This window comes from Manis javanica, chromosome 12 (assembly GCF_040802235.1).
Source record: "Manis javanica isolate MJ-LG chromosome 12, MJ_LKY, whole genome shotgun sequence".
In the NCBI taxonomy this organism is placed as follows: Eukaryota; Metazoa; Chordata; class Mammalia; order Pholidota; family Manidae; genus Manis; species Manis javanica.
Window position 1 is genome coordinate 47,190,505 of NC_133167.1, and position 13,978 is coordinate 47,204,482.

The following is a 13,978-nucleotide window of genomic DNA, read 5'->3' on the forward strand; positions in this document are numbered from 1 at the left end:
TCTATTCACTTGGAATTTTTATGAATGATAAAACTAAACACAAGGAAACCAAATATGTATCTGGTCACAACTCTACTTTGTTCCCTAATATAGGACATGTATGAATCATTCATTTTATTTAGAATCAAAGACTAAAGATAACATCCTAATGTAAAGCAAAGGTATCAAGTCTCTCTTGAAGGATGGAACCTCAGCTTTATACAACTCTTAATTTTATTTCATTTTGGTGAAATAAATTATTATGGGTTTTGGGGATAAGGATGTACAAATTTTTTTAATGTCAAGAGCTATAAAGATTTAGTAAAATGCTAAAGGACTCTTTCTGTAAGTAAAAATTGTCCCTATGCATGAACCAGTTTATTTCAAGAAATCAACATACAGAATTCCACAACACACTGATGTCTCCTTGGGAAAGCAGATTGAGCAAGAGTCAACTTGCTGACTAAGAATCCTATGCCACCCCTTGCTGAAGGTACATGTGATATGATCATCAAAAGAACACTTAGATTTCCTGTGAAGATGTAGTAAGGAGATCAATATCATAAGTGTACATTACACCATTGTTACTAGAACAATACAGGAAGAAGACAGTGACCCAGGTAATACGGAGAAGTTAGTACAATAAAATTGTTGATGCTTATCTGTCTCTATTCATTAGCCCTCTTATCTTTCAATCCTTTTCTTTACTTTCTAAACCTCACCCATGTCCCATGTTACACTTCTTAGACACCAATAATACTTGCTTTTGTATGGACTTTCAGTCTACTTTCCCTCATTTAAATATACTTGATCTGTCCTGCAAGTGATCAGAAACCTTTTGCCTGTTTCCTCATGTAACAATTGATAACTTCACAAATAGAACTATTTAAAGCAATGAAATGCCATAAAAAAGATTTAATGTGGTAGCCTTACATAAATATTTTTTATTTTGTAAGTACTTAAGTCTTGATGCCTAATTTGAAAGTCATCTACCATTCCACCCACATGAAGCCCCATCCCACTGCTAAAAATACAGAAAATGCCATCTATTATAAGGTACACCTTTACTTTATAAATCACTAATGAAGAAAAAAAATGAAGCTATTTAAGCTACAATATGATGCCTTCATGAAAATCCTATGCAACATATGAATTGATAACATCAGCCCCTCATTGCTTTGAAATGATTTCATCTTTCCACAGAATTTGGCAATCTATCCTACCTTCAGTTGCAGTGCTTAGAGTGTGAGAATAGTCTCTTTGCAAGTATTTCAGGAACAAAACATAACACATTTTCAACTACTTGTGGATATCTTCCTTTTTTAAGTCCATAAAAATGTTGGTTGTTAATTTGCAAGGAAATAAGAAATTCTGATCATTTCTACAATGATGCTTCATTAATATCAAACTTACTTTCCACACCCAGCAATGTGGAGAGCTGGAAAGAGTGTTACTTATATTCATATGATATAACAGAGCCAAAAACATTCATGAGTTTTCTTGAAACCATTAAAAACTGAGATTGCAGAGCAACCAACCAGCCCAAAATCTAAGAAAGACAGGTACCTGTAGTGAGTGATAAGACATAAGCAATGACTTATGTAGGGTAGACACAACAGAACACCAGGAAACAGGCTTTCACCCAACACCAAATCAGCAGGCACCTTGATCTTGAACTTCCGAGCCACCAGAACTGTAAGAAATAAATATCTGTTGTTTATAAGCCACCAGTTTATGACATTCTGTTATAGCAGCATGAACTAAGAAACACAGTTACTGTATGTAAACTGTATTTAAGTTAAAAACATTAATATATATTTATTATATATATTTTATATTATATTATATTATATTATATTATATTATATTATATTATATTATATTATATTATATTATGTTATATATTAATATATAACACACAGAGTTAGGATCCATATTTTGCCCCCATTTCAGTAGGGACCATTCCAAATAGTTAAATTAGATTGTTTGGGAAATTGGTGAAAGCCAAATATACTCTGGAGAGAGAGTAAAAGCCCTGGGAGATGAGGAAGTTGAGAGATCTCATGCCCTCTGTAGAATTTTTTCTCCATGAACCAAGGATAACCACATAAAAGACAGAAGGAAGTTATATTTAAGAATATTTAAGAAAGTGGTCCTTATGCAGCAGAACAGCCACTGCAAGTGAGGCACAGGACCCTGCTTGTACCCTTCTACTATGCAGCAAAGCACTTTGAAAGTAAATATTGTTCTCCATGTGGAGCAAAGCCTTAAACTATAGGGGCAAAGGCTAAACACTGTCATCCTGGTGGCCCTGGTGAAAACCAGTTGAAGCTGGGGGAAGGGAATAACCACAATCTCAAAAATCTTCCCCCTGCTAGAGGGCAGCTTTGCTTGCAAGGCCCAGGCTACTGTCTGGGAAGGGAAATCACTGAGAGGTCCATACTCCAGGACCCAGGGACATTGACACCATGCCAGTCTGAGACTTAAGACTATGGTTAATGTGGACAAGAGAGAATGCACTCTTCCAACTCCTGGTGACAAGATGACAAGCATCATGGAACAAATACCATCAGAATATGGCTGAGAGAATATCAGGGAGGAACAAGAGCCAGGAAAGAAACACCCTCAGGGAGCCAGGATAGAGGAAGTTCTAAAGTTGACACAGGGGCACTCAGGAAGGAAACCCTCTGGCAAATCAACCTAGCACAAGGGTCATGAGGAATTTGAAGGTAGTGGTTCCCCAAGGCTAACTAACCACAGCAACAGATCTAAAGCCAAGCCCAACTCCTAATTCAAATCCTCACATTTTAGGTGTACCAGAAGGAAAGACATGCCATTTCCAAAACAATATAAGATGCCTGATTTTCAACAACACAAATTACAGGGCATACAAAAAGGCAAGTATAAAATACCACACTCCTGAGAAAAACTAATCATCCAAACCAGAATCAGATATGAGACAGATGCTGGAATTTCTGGGGAGAAAATTTTAAATAACCATTTATAATACATTAAAGCTTCTAGTGGAAGAGGTGAGCAGCATGAAAGATTGGTTGGGTAATTTCACAGAAGAAGTGAAACATTTAAGAAAGAATCAACAGCAAATGCTAAAAATTAAAAATACAATTGCAAAATTGAAGACTAACTTTGACACGCTCATCGTAAGGCTTGACACAGCCCAAGAAAGAATCAATGGACTTGAAAGATAATTTGAAGACAGATCAATATCAAACCAAACTGAAACTGATGAACAAAAAAAGGGAGTGGTAAAGTGATAAAAGAAAAACAAGCAAAAAAACCCAGTGCATCCAAAAATTATGAATATCAGTATGTCACTTGTTCTATCTTACATATAATTCAAATTCCAGAAATAAAATAAAGAGAGAGAGAGAGAGAGAGAGAGAGAGAGAGAGAGAGAGGGAGAGAGCAAAATAAATAGTCAAGGAAACAATGCCTAGAATTTTCCAATTTTAATGTCAGATACAAAACCACAGACTGAAGCAGTTCAGAAAACACCAATAAGGTGACTATAAACAAATGAACTAGAGAGAAAATACCACACTCCTGAGAAAAACTAAGAGAAAACCCTGAAAGTGATTGGAGACAAAAACATATATTATTTATAGCAAAGATAAGAATTACAGCAGATTTCTTATTAAGAAATGATACAAACTAGAAGACAGTGTCATTTTTAAAATGTTGAAAGAAAGGAAACTTCAACCCAGAATTCTACACTGAACAAAAATGTATTTTCAAACAGAAGTAAGAATTTTCTCAGATAAATAACTACTGAGGAAGTTCAACACCACAAGTGTTATTCTGTAAGAAATATAGCAGGAATTTTTTCACAGGGAAAGAATACAGTACCATTGCACTTCATTGTATGTTTAGTGGAAATGCATGATTAAAATGTATGACAAAAATAGCACAAAGAATGGGAGGAAGAAATTAAGAGCATACTATTATAAAGCTCTTATATTATCCAAAAAGTAGTGTAATATTATTTGAATGTAGATTCTGATCAATTATGTATATTGAAGAACAAATAGGAAAAATAGAAGACAGCTAGTAAGACAATTGACTTAATCCAATTATACTAATAATTGCATTACATGTGAATTGTCTAAACTACCAGTTTAAATAGAGATATTTTTAGATTAAATAAAAATGCAAGACACAATTATTTACCATCAATAAGAAACCTATTTTAACTAAAATAACACAGGCTAAAAGTAAATCCAAATATTAATCAAAAGAGTACTGGAATAGGTATATTAATATCAAAGAAGTTGCTCTTCAGAATAAAGAATGCTATTAGCAATAGAGAGGAACAAATTACGTGTGACAGAGTGGTCAGTTCTCCAGGGAGACATAAGAATCCTAAATGAGTATGCATAGAATAATAAAACTTCAAAATATATGGAGCAAAATTGATTGAACTGAAAGGAGAAATAGACAAATCAACAATTAGAGTTAGAGACTTCAACAAACCTTTCATAGTAATAATTTGTTGAACAAAAAAAGAATCAGTAAGTGTACAAGTGGTTTGAACAACACTATCAACCAGCCTGATTTGACTGATGACCATACGATACACCACACATCAAAATATACATTCTATTCAAGTACACATGAAACAATCACTAAGATAAATAATATTCTAGTTATAAAACAAACCTTAACAAATTTAAAAGAATAGAAAATGCACAAAGTATGTTCTTGGACTATAATGGAATTAAATTAGAGATCATTAAGAAAAAAATCTGAAAATATTTAAATATTTGGAGATTAAACTACACACTTTTAAAAGAACCATGGATCAAAAATGAAATTTCAAAGACAATTAGAAGTGATTTTGCACTGAATCATAATGAAAATACAACATATAAAAAATTAGTGAGCTATAGCTAAAGCATTGTTTGAGAAAAATTTATAGGACTAAGTGCCTATATAAGAAAAGAAGAAATGTTTCAAATCAGCATCTATGTTAAGAATATAGAAAAGTCCTCTTGGGAGCCAAGATGGTGGCATGAGTAGAGAAGCAGAAATCTCCTCCCAAAACCACATATATCTATGAAAATATAACAAAGACAACTCTTCCTAAAATAGAGACCAGAGGACACAGGACAAGATCCAGACCACATCCACACCTTGTGAGAACCCAGTGCCTCCTGAAGGGAGTAAGATACAAGCCCCAGCCCGGGGGATCTGAGTGCCCCTCCCCCCAACTCCCGGCGGGAGGAGAGGAGTCAGAGCAGAGAGGGAGAGGGAGCCCAGGACTGCTGAACACCCAGCCCCAGCCATACGCACCAGAGTGCAGACACAGTGCATGCGTGGGGTCCTGATGCTAGGGAAACAGGGCAGCAGGACTGGTGAGCAGGTGCCTGAGGCCGACGCTGGAAAACAAAGAAAGAGGAGTGGCCATTTTTTATTTATTTATTTTTTTCCTCTTTCTTTTTTTGGCGAGTGCTTTTTGGAAGTCTTAAAGGGACAGGGACCCCAATACTAGGGAAATAGGGCAGCAAGACTGGGGAGCAGGTGCCTGAGGCTGGCGACTGAGGACAAAGAAAATCATGCTTTTTTCTTTTCATTTTTTAAAAATTATTTATTTAATTTTTTTTTTGGTTCTCTTTTGTTTTTGTTGTTTTGGTTACGCGAGTGCTTTTTGGAAGTCTTAAAGGGACAGGGAGGGACACTTAGTCCAGAGGCAGGGAATCTGGGGATCTCTGGGCACTCTAAACTCCTGGGCAGCAGGGAGCACGGAGGCCCCTTATGGAGATAACTAGCCTCCTGGCCGATCCCCCTCCAATGGGGCTCCACCATTTTGGAGCAGCAGCCCGAAGCAGACCATGCCCACAGCAACAGTGGAGATAAACTCCATAGCAGCTGGGCAAGAAGCAGAAGCCCTGTATGCGTGCAGCTGCCCAGCACAAGCCACTAGAGGTCACTGTTCTTCCAGAAGAGGAAGGCCACAAACCAACAAAAAGGAAAGCTCTTCCAGCCGTCACTCGTACCAGCTCTGCAAACTATCTCTATCACCATGAAAAGGCAAAACTACAGGCAGACAAAGATCACAGCGGCAACACCTGAGAAGGAGACAGACCTAACCAGTCTTCCTGAAAAAGAATTCAAAATAAAAATCATGAACATGCTGACAGAGATGAAGAGAAAAATGCAAGAGCAATGGGATGAAGTCTGGAGGGAGATCACAGATGTCAGGAAGGAGATCACAGAAGTAAAACAAACTCTGGAAGGATTTATAAGCAGAATGGATAAGATGCAAGAGGCCATTGAAGGAATAGAAGCCAGAGAACAGGAACATATAGAAGCTGACATAGAGAGAGATAAAAGGATCTCCAGGAACGAAATAATAGTAAGAGAACTATGAGACCAATCCAAAAGGAACAATATCCGTATTATAGGGGTACCAGAAGAAGAAGAGAGAGGAAAGGGGATAGAAAGTGTCTTTGAAGAAATAATTGCTGAAAACTTCCCCAAACTGGGGGAGAAAATAATCGAACAGACCACGCAAATACACAGAAGCCCCAAAAGAAAGGATCCAAGGAGGACAACACCAAGACACATAATAATTAAAATGGCAAAGATCAAGGACAAGGAAAGAGTTTTAAAGGCAGCTAGAGAGAAAAAGGTCACCTACAAAGGAAAACCAATCAGGCTATCATCAGACGTGTCGACAGAAACCCTACAGGCCAGAAGAGAATGCCATGATATATTTAATGCAATGAAACAGAAAGGCCTTGAACCAAGGATACTGTATCCAGCATGGCTATCATTTAAATATGATGGCAGGATTAAACAATTCCCAGACAGGCAAAAGCTGAGGGAATTTGCTTCCCACAAACCACCTCTATGGGGAATCTTACAGGGACTGCTCTAGATGGGAGCACTCCTAAAAAGAGAACAGAACAAAACACCCAACATATGAAGAAAGGAGGAGGAGGAATAAGAAGGGAGAGAAGAAAAGAATCTCCAGACAGTGTATATAACAGCTCAATAAGCGAGCTAAGTTAGGCAGTAAGATACTAAAGAAGCTAACCTTGAACCTTTGGTAACCACGAATTTAAAGCCTGCAATGGCAATAAATACATATCTCTCAATAGTCACCCTAAATGTAAATGGACTTAATGCACCAATCAAAAGACACAGAGTAATAGAATGGATAAAAAAGCAAGACCTATCTATATGCTGCTTACAAGAAACTCACCTCAAACCCAAAGACATGCACAGACTAAAAGTCAAGGGATGGAAAAACATATTTCAGGCAAACAACAATGAGAAGAAAGCAGGGGTTGCAGTACTAATATCAGACAAAATAGACTTCAAAACAAAGAAAGTAACAAGAGCTAAAGAAGGCCACTACATAATGATAAAGGGCTCAGTCCAACAAGAGGATATAACCATTCTAAATATATATGCAACCAACACAGGAGCACCAGCATATGTGAAACAAATACTAACAGAACCAAAGAGGGAAATAGACTGCAATGCATTCATTTTAGGAGACTTCAACACACCACTCACCCTAAAGGATAGATCCACTGGGCAGAAAATAAGTAAGGACACAGAGGCACTGAACAACACACTAGAACAGATGGACCTAATAGACAACTATAGAACTCTACATCCAAAAGCAACAGGATACAGATTCTTCTCAAGTGAACATGGAACGTTCTTCACAATAGACCACATACTAGCCCACAAAAAAGAGGATCAGTAAATTCCAAAATATTGAAATTCTGCCAACCAGTTTTTCAGAACACAAAGGTATAAAACTAGAAATAAATTCTACAAAGAAAACAAAAAGGCTCACAAACAAATGGAGGCTTAACAACATGCTTCTAAATAATCAATGGATCAACTAACAAATCAAAATAGAGATCAAGGAATATATAGAAACAAATGAGAACAACACAAAGCCCCAACTTCTGTGGGACGCAGTGAAAACAGTCTTAAGAGGAAAGTATATAGTGATCCAGGCACACTTGAAGAAGGAAGAACAATCCCAAATGAATAGTCTAACATCACAATTATCGAAACTGGAAAAAGAAGACCAAATGAGGCCTAAAGTCAGCAGAAGGAGGGACATAATAAAGATCAGAGAAAAATAAACAAAATTGAGAAGAATAAAACAAAGCAAAAATCAATGAAACCAAGAGCTGGTTCTTTGAGAAAATAAACAAAATAGATAAGCCTCTAGCCAAATTTATTAAGAGAAAAAGAGAATCAACACAAATCAACAGAATCAGAAATGAGAATGGAAAAATCATGACAGACTCCACAGAAATACAAAGAATTATTAAAGACTATTATGAAAACCTATATGCCAATAAGCTGGAAAACCTAGAAGAAATGGACAACTTTCTAGAAAAATACAACCTCCCAAGACTGACCAAGGAAGAAACACAAAAGTTAAACAAACCAATTATGAGCAAAGAAATTGAAACGGTAATCAAAAAACTACCCAAGAACAAAACCCCGGGGCTGGACGGATTTACCTCGGAATTTTATCAGACACACAGAGAAGACATAATACCCATTCTCCTTAAAGTGTTCCAAAAAATAGAAGAAGAGGGAATACTCCCAAACTCACTCTATGAAGCCAACATCACCCTAATACCAAAACGAGGCAAAGACCCCACCAAAAAAGAAAATTACAGACCAATATGCCTGATGAATATAGATTCAAAAATACTCAATAAAATATTAGCAAACAGAATTCAACAGTATATCAAAAAGATCATACACCATGACCAAGTGGGATTCATCCCAGGGATGCAAGGATGGTACAACATTCGAAAATCCATCAACATCATCCACCACATCAACAAAAAGAAAGACAAAAACCACATCATCATCTCCATAGATGCTGAAAAAGCATTTGACAAAATTCAACATCCATTCATGATAAAAACTCTCAGCAAAATGGGAATAGAGGGCAAGTACCTCAACATAATAAAGGCCATATATGATAAACCCACAGCCAACATTATACTGAACAGCGAGAAGCTGAAAGCTTTTCTTCTGAGATCGGGAACTAGACAGGGATGCCCACTCTCCCCCCTGTTATTTAATATAGTACTGGAGGTCCTAGCCACGGCAATCAGACAAAACAAAGAAATACAAGGAATCCAGATTGGTAAAGAAGAAGTTAAACTGTCACTATTTGCAGATGATATGATATTGTACATAAAAAAACCCTAAAGACTCCACTCCAAAACTACTAGAACTGATATCGGAATACAGCAAAGTTGCAGGATAAAAAATTAACACACAGAAATCTGTAACTTTCCTATACACTAACAATGAACCAATAGAGAGAGAAATCAGGAAAACAATTCCATTCACAATTGCATCAAAAAGAATAAAATACCTAGGAATAAACCTAACCAAAGAAGTGTAAGACCTATACCATGAAAACTACAAGTCACCCTTAAGAGAAATTAAAGGGGACACTAACAAATGGAAACTCATCCCAGGCTCATGGCTAGGAAGAATTAATATTGTCAAAATGGCCATCCTGCCCAAAGCAATATACAGATTTGATGCAATCCTTATGAAACTACCAGCAACATTCTTCAATGAACTGGAACAAATAATTCAAAAATTCATATGGACACGCCAAAGACCCCGAATAGCCAAAGCAATCCTGAGAAAGAAGAATAAAGTGGGGGAGGGGGGCATCTCACTCCCCAACTTCAAGCTCTACTACAAAGCCATAGTAATCAAGACAATTTGGTACTGGCCCAAGAACAGAGCCACAGACCAGTGGAACAGATTAGAGACTCCAGACATTAACCCAAACATATATGGTCAATTAATATTTGATAAAGGAGCCATGGACATACAATGGCAAAATGACAGTCTCTTCAACAGATGGTGCTGGCAAAACTGGACAGCTACATGTAGGAGAATGAAACTGGACCATTGTCTAACCCCATACACAAAAGTAAATTCAAAATGGATGAAAGACCTGAATGTAAGTCATGAAACCATAAAACTCTTAGAAAAAAACATAGGCAAAGACCTTTTAGACATAAACATGAGTGACCTCTTCTTGAACATATCTCCCCGGGCAAGGAAAACAACAGCAAAAATGAACAAGTGGGACTATATTAAGCTGAAAAGCTTCTGTACAGCAAAAGACACCATCAATAGAACAAAAAGGAACCCTACAGTATGGGAGAATATATTTGTAAATGACACTTCTGATAAAGGCTTGATGTTCAAAATATATAGAGAGCTCACATGCCTCAACAAAAAAAAAAACAAATAATCCTATTAAAAAATAGGCAGAGAAACTGAACAGACAGTTCTCCAAAATAGAAATACAGATGGCCAACAGACACATGAGAAGATGCTCCACATCACTAATTATCAGAGAAATTTAAATTAAAACTACAATGAGGTATCACCTCACACCAGTAAGGATGGCTGCCATCCAAAGACAAACAACAACAAATGTTGGCGAGGCTGTGGAGAAAGGGGAACCCTCCTGCACTGCTGGTGGGAATGTAAATTAGTCCAACCATTGTGGAAAGCAGTATGGAGGTTCATCAAAATGTTCAAAACAGACCTACCATTTGACCCAGGAATTCCACTCCTAGGAATTTACCCTAAGAATGCAGCAATCAAGTTTGAGAAAGACAATGCACCCCTATGTTTATCGCAGCACTATTTACAATAGCCAAGAATTGGAAACAACCTAAATGTCCATCGGTAGATGAATGGATAAAGAAGATGTGGTACATATACACAATGGAGTACTACTCAGCCATAAAAAGAGGGCAAATCCTACCATTTGCGGCAACATGGATGGACCTGGAGGGTATTATGCTCAGTGAAATAAGCCAAGCGGAGAAAGAGAAATACCAAATGATTTCACTCATCTGTGGAGTATAAGAGCAAAGGAAAAACTGAAGGAACAAAACAGCAGTGGAATCACAGAACCCAAGAATGGACTAACATGTACCAAAGTGAAAGGGGCTGGGGAGGATGGGTGGGTAGGAAGGGATATGCGGGGGGAAGAAGAAGAGGGGTATTAAGATTAGCATGCATAGGTGGGCTGGGAGAAAGGGGAGGGCTTTACAAGACAGAGAAGACAAGTAGTGATTCTATGGCATTTTGCTGTGCTGATGGACAGTGACTGTAGGGGGATTTATGTGGGGGACCTGGTATAGGGGAGAGCCTAGTAAACATAATATTCTTCATGTAAGTGTAGATTAAATATAACAAAAAAAAGAATGAAAGAGAATGGGGATTACTCCCTAATAGGATAAAACTAACTGTAAATCAACGATTAATATAATTTAAATATCCTTAATTTTGATCACTTAAAGGGTGTCAGATGATTGGCTATGAAGGTACACTTTTCTGATAATATTCCTTTCTCTTAAAAATACAAAAAAAAGCAATTCCTGTGTGGTGACCTCCAATGAGTTCTACACAATGGTATAAAGGGCATATCAAAGTGTGGGCAAAGGGTCTGTTTGTGGGGGGTCAAAGCCTTTATTTATACAGAGGATCAAAGCCTAATTTGGCTACCCAGAAAATGAACTAAAATACAATATGAAGAAGAACTTCCAACATCAGCACTCTCTGGAAGACTCATACCAGAAGTTGATCATCAAAAAACCTCAACAAAGATCCAGGCGATGCTGCAGTTGCAGCTGCATTCATCCCACTGGTTCCTGGACTTGCCATTGGAATGAAGAAGGAGATATCTAAGCTGGCCTGTGCATACAGTAAAACAACAAATTTGACTGGATCTATACTGTTGGAACTCAACCAAGAATTAGGAGAAGTGCAAGTTGTAGCGCTCCAAAATCTTACGACTAGAGACTATCTACTGTTAAAAGAACATATGGGATGTGAACAGTCCCCAGGAATGGGTTGTTTTAATTTGTCTGATTTCTCTCAGACTGTTCAAGTTCAGTTGGACAATATCCACCATATCATAGATAAGTTTTCACAAATGCCTAGAGTGCCTAACTGGTTTTCTTGGTTTCACTGGAGATGGCTGATAACTATAGGTCTGCTTTGGTTATGTAACTGTATTCCTATTATGTTAATGTGTGTATGCAATTTAATTAGTAGTTTAAATCCTATGCCTGCTTAAGTTACTCTACAAGAAGATATGTCAAAGAAATAATCAATCTTCCCATGTTATCTTCCATCTGCTTCTCCTATAGCTTTTCTTCTTCCTTCCTAATTACAACCCTTAAATAGAATTCATGCCTCATATCGAATTTACCGAGTATCATAATTCTTCCAAGTGGTAAAGATACCTCAAGACGAATACTGGGCATAAAAGCCACAGGGCATAAATCTGCAAAGAAGTAAGTAAAAAGCTAACCTTTTCAAACAATATTGCCTCTCTCTCACTTTCCAGCTTTACATTTCCCTGTATGGCCCCGGAAGATGACTGGTTAGCCAGAGACGGGTAAGATTCCTCAAGGGAGGAACAACCTAAGACAGGCACAGTCGAAGGGGGGCCATCAGGTGAGAAATTGGGGATCAACAGAGGTGAGGCTTAGAACCTCACCCCCACTGTTTCGAGAGAAATCTTCTGCATCCATAGATGTTTTATTGCCCTTGTCTATCTTGGATTAACACTTTGTCTACAGGCACACACCTCATCATCTAAATTTGCTCTCTTACAGCACTAAACTATGTTTTCTACCTTTATCTTGCATCTACCTTCCACTTCAGCATTTTATTAAAAATAATAATAATAATAATAAGGGAGAAATGTGGGATCCACATATAAATCAAGTATAAAAATCAAAGGAATATTCATATTTGACCTGATTACTTATAGTTCATAATATGTGATCAAAACTGAAAGTTTCTGTGATGACTGCCCTTGTACTGTTCACCATGTAAGAATTTATTCACTATGTGAGAACTTGTTCACCATGTAAGAACTTGTTCATTATGCTTCAGAAGATTGGAGACTGATGAGAATTAGCCTTGGGGTGGATTAATGATTGTACATTGAGCATTGAGTCCCCTATACAGAATTTTATTGTTGTTAACAACCATTTGATCAATAAATATGAGATGCCCTCTCAAAAAAATAATAATAATAAAATTAATACAAAAGAAAAAAAAGAATATAGAAAAGAATAACCAATTAAACTCAAATCAAACAGAAGAAAGAAAAAAAAAGTCTAAGTTAGCAAAAATGAAATAGAAAAACATCACTGAAACCAAATGCTAATTCTTTGAAAAAAATGAGTATCAATTTTCCTCACCTCCTGTGCCTTGCTAAATACACAGTAACTTTGTATTTCAACAGCAAATTGTAGGGTAATCTTTTAGAAGATACTTTAAATGGTGATTAAGCTCAACATGTATAGTTTTAACAATGTGAATGTCTCAACTGAAATAGCAAACAACTTTAGAAAACAGTAGTTAATAAAACTAAACAAATACGTAGTCTATGATCCAATAAATCCATTTCTGGATGTATACCCAAAATGAAATGCGTTTGCTCACCAAAAGACTTGTGGAAGTTTTTTTCATAACCGCTTTATTAAAAATAGTCAAAAAATAGACACAAACCATTAACAGGAAATGTCCATTCAACAGGAAAATGAATTATCAATTATACATACAATGGAGGTCAACACACTAATGAAAGAATAAATAACTACACACAAAAACTTCAATGAATCTCAAAAATATGCTTTAGCAGAAGCCAGACACAAAGAAAATTACATACAATTCTTTTAATAAAAAGTTCAGTAGCAGTTACCTTCACAGGGAATATTGACAGGGAGAGGACCCTGGTAAGTTTCTATGTACTAGAAATGTTCTGTATCTTGATCCGGATGATGTTTACATAGGATATATGTACATACAAATCTTATCCATCTTTACATTTAAGAGTTAAATACCACTATAAATTGAATGTTTCTATCCCCCTAAAATTTATACACTGAAACCTAATTCTGAATTGATGGTGTTTGGAGATGGG

At 36.8% G+C, this 13,978-nt stretch overlaps 1 long non-coding RNA gene across 1 annotated transcript in view; it reads right to left on the reverse strand.

Annotated features, from left to right (window-relative positions):
- Window positions 1-1,574: 1,574 nt before the first annotated feature.
- The window catches only part of LOC140844759 (uncharacterized), a 185,244-nt gene continuing 172,840 nt past the window's right edge, over window positions 1,575-13,978 (reverse strand). Inside the window, exon 3 of the long non-coding RNA XR_012123249.1 lies at window positions 1,575-1,672. This is a non-coding gene — a long non-coding RNA (uncharacterized lncRNA). The remainder of the gene's footprint in view (window positions 1,673-13,978) is intronic.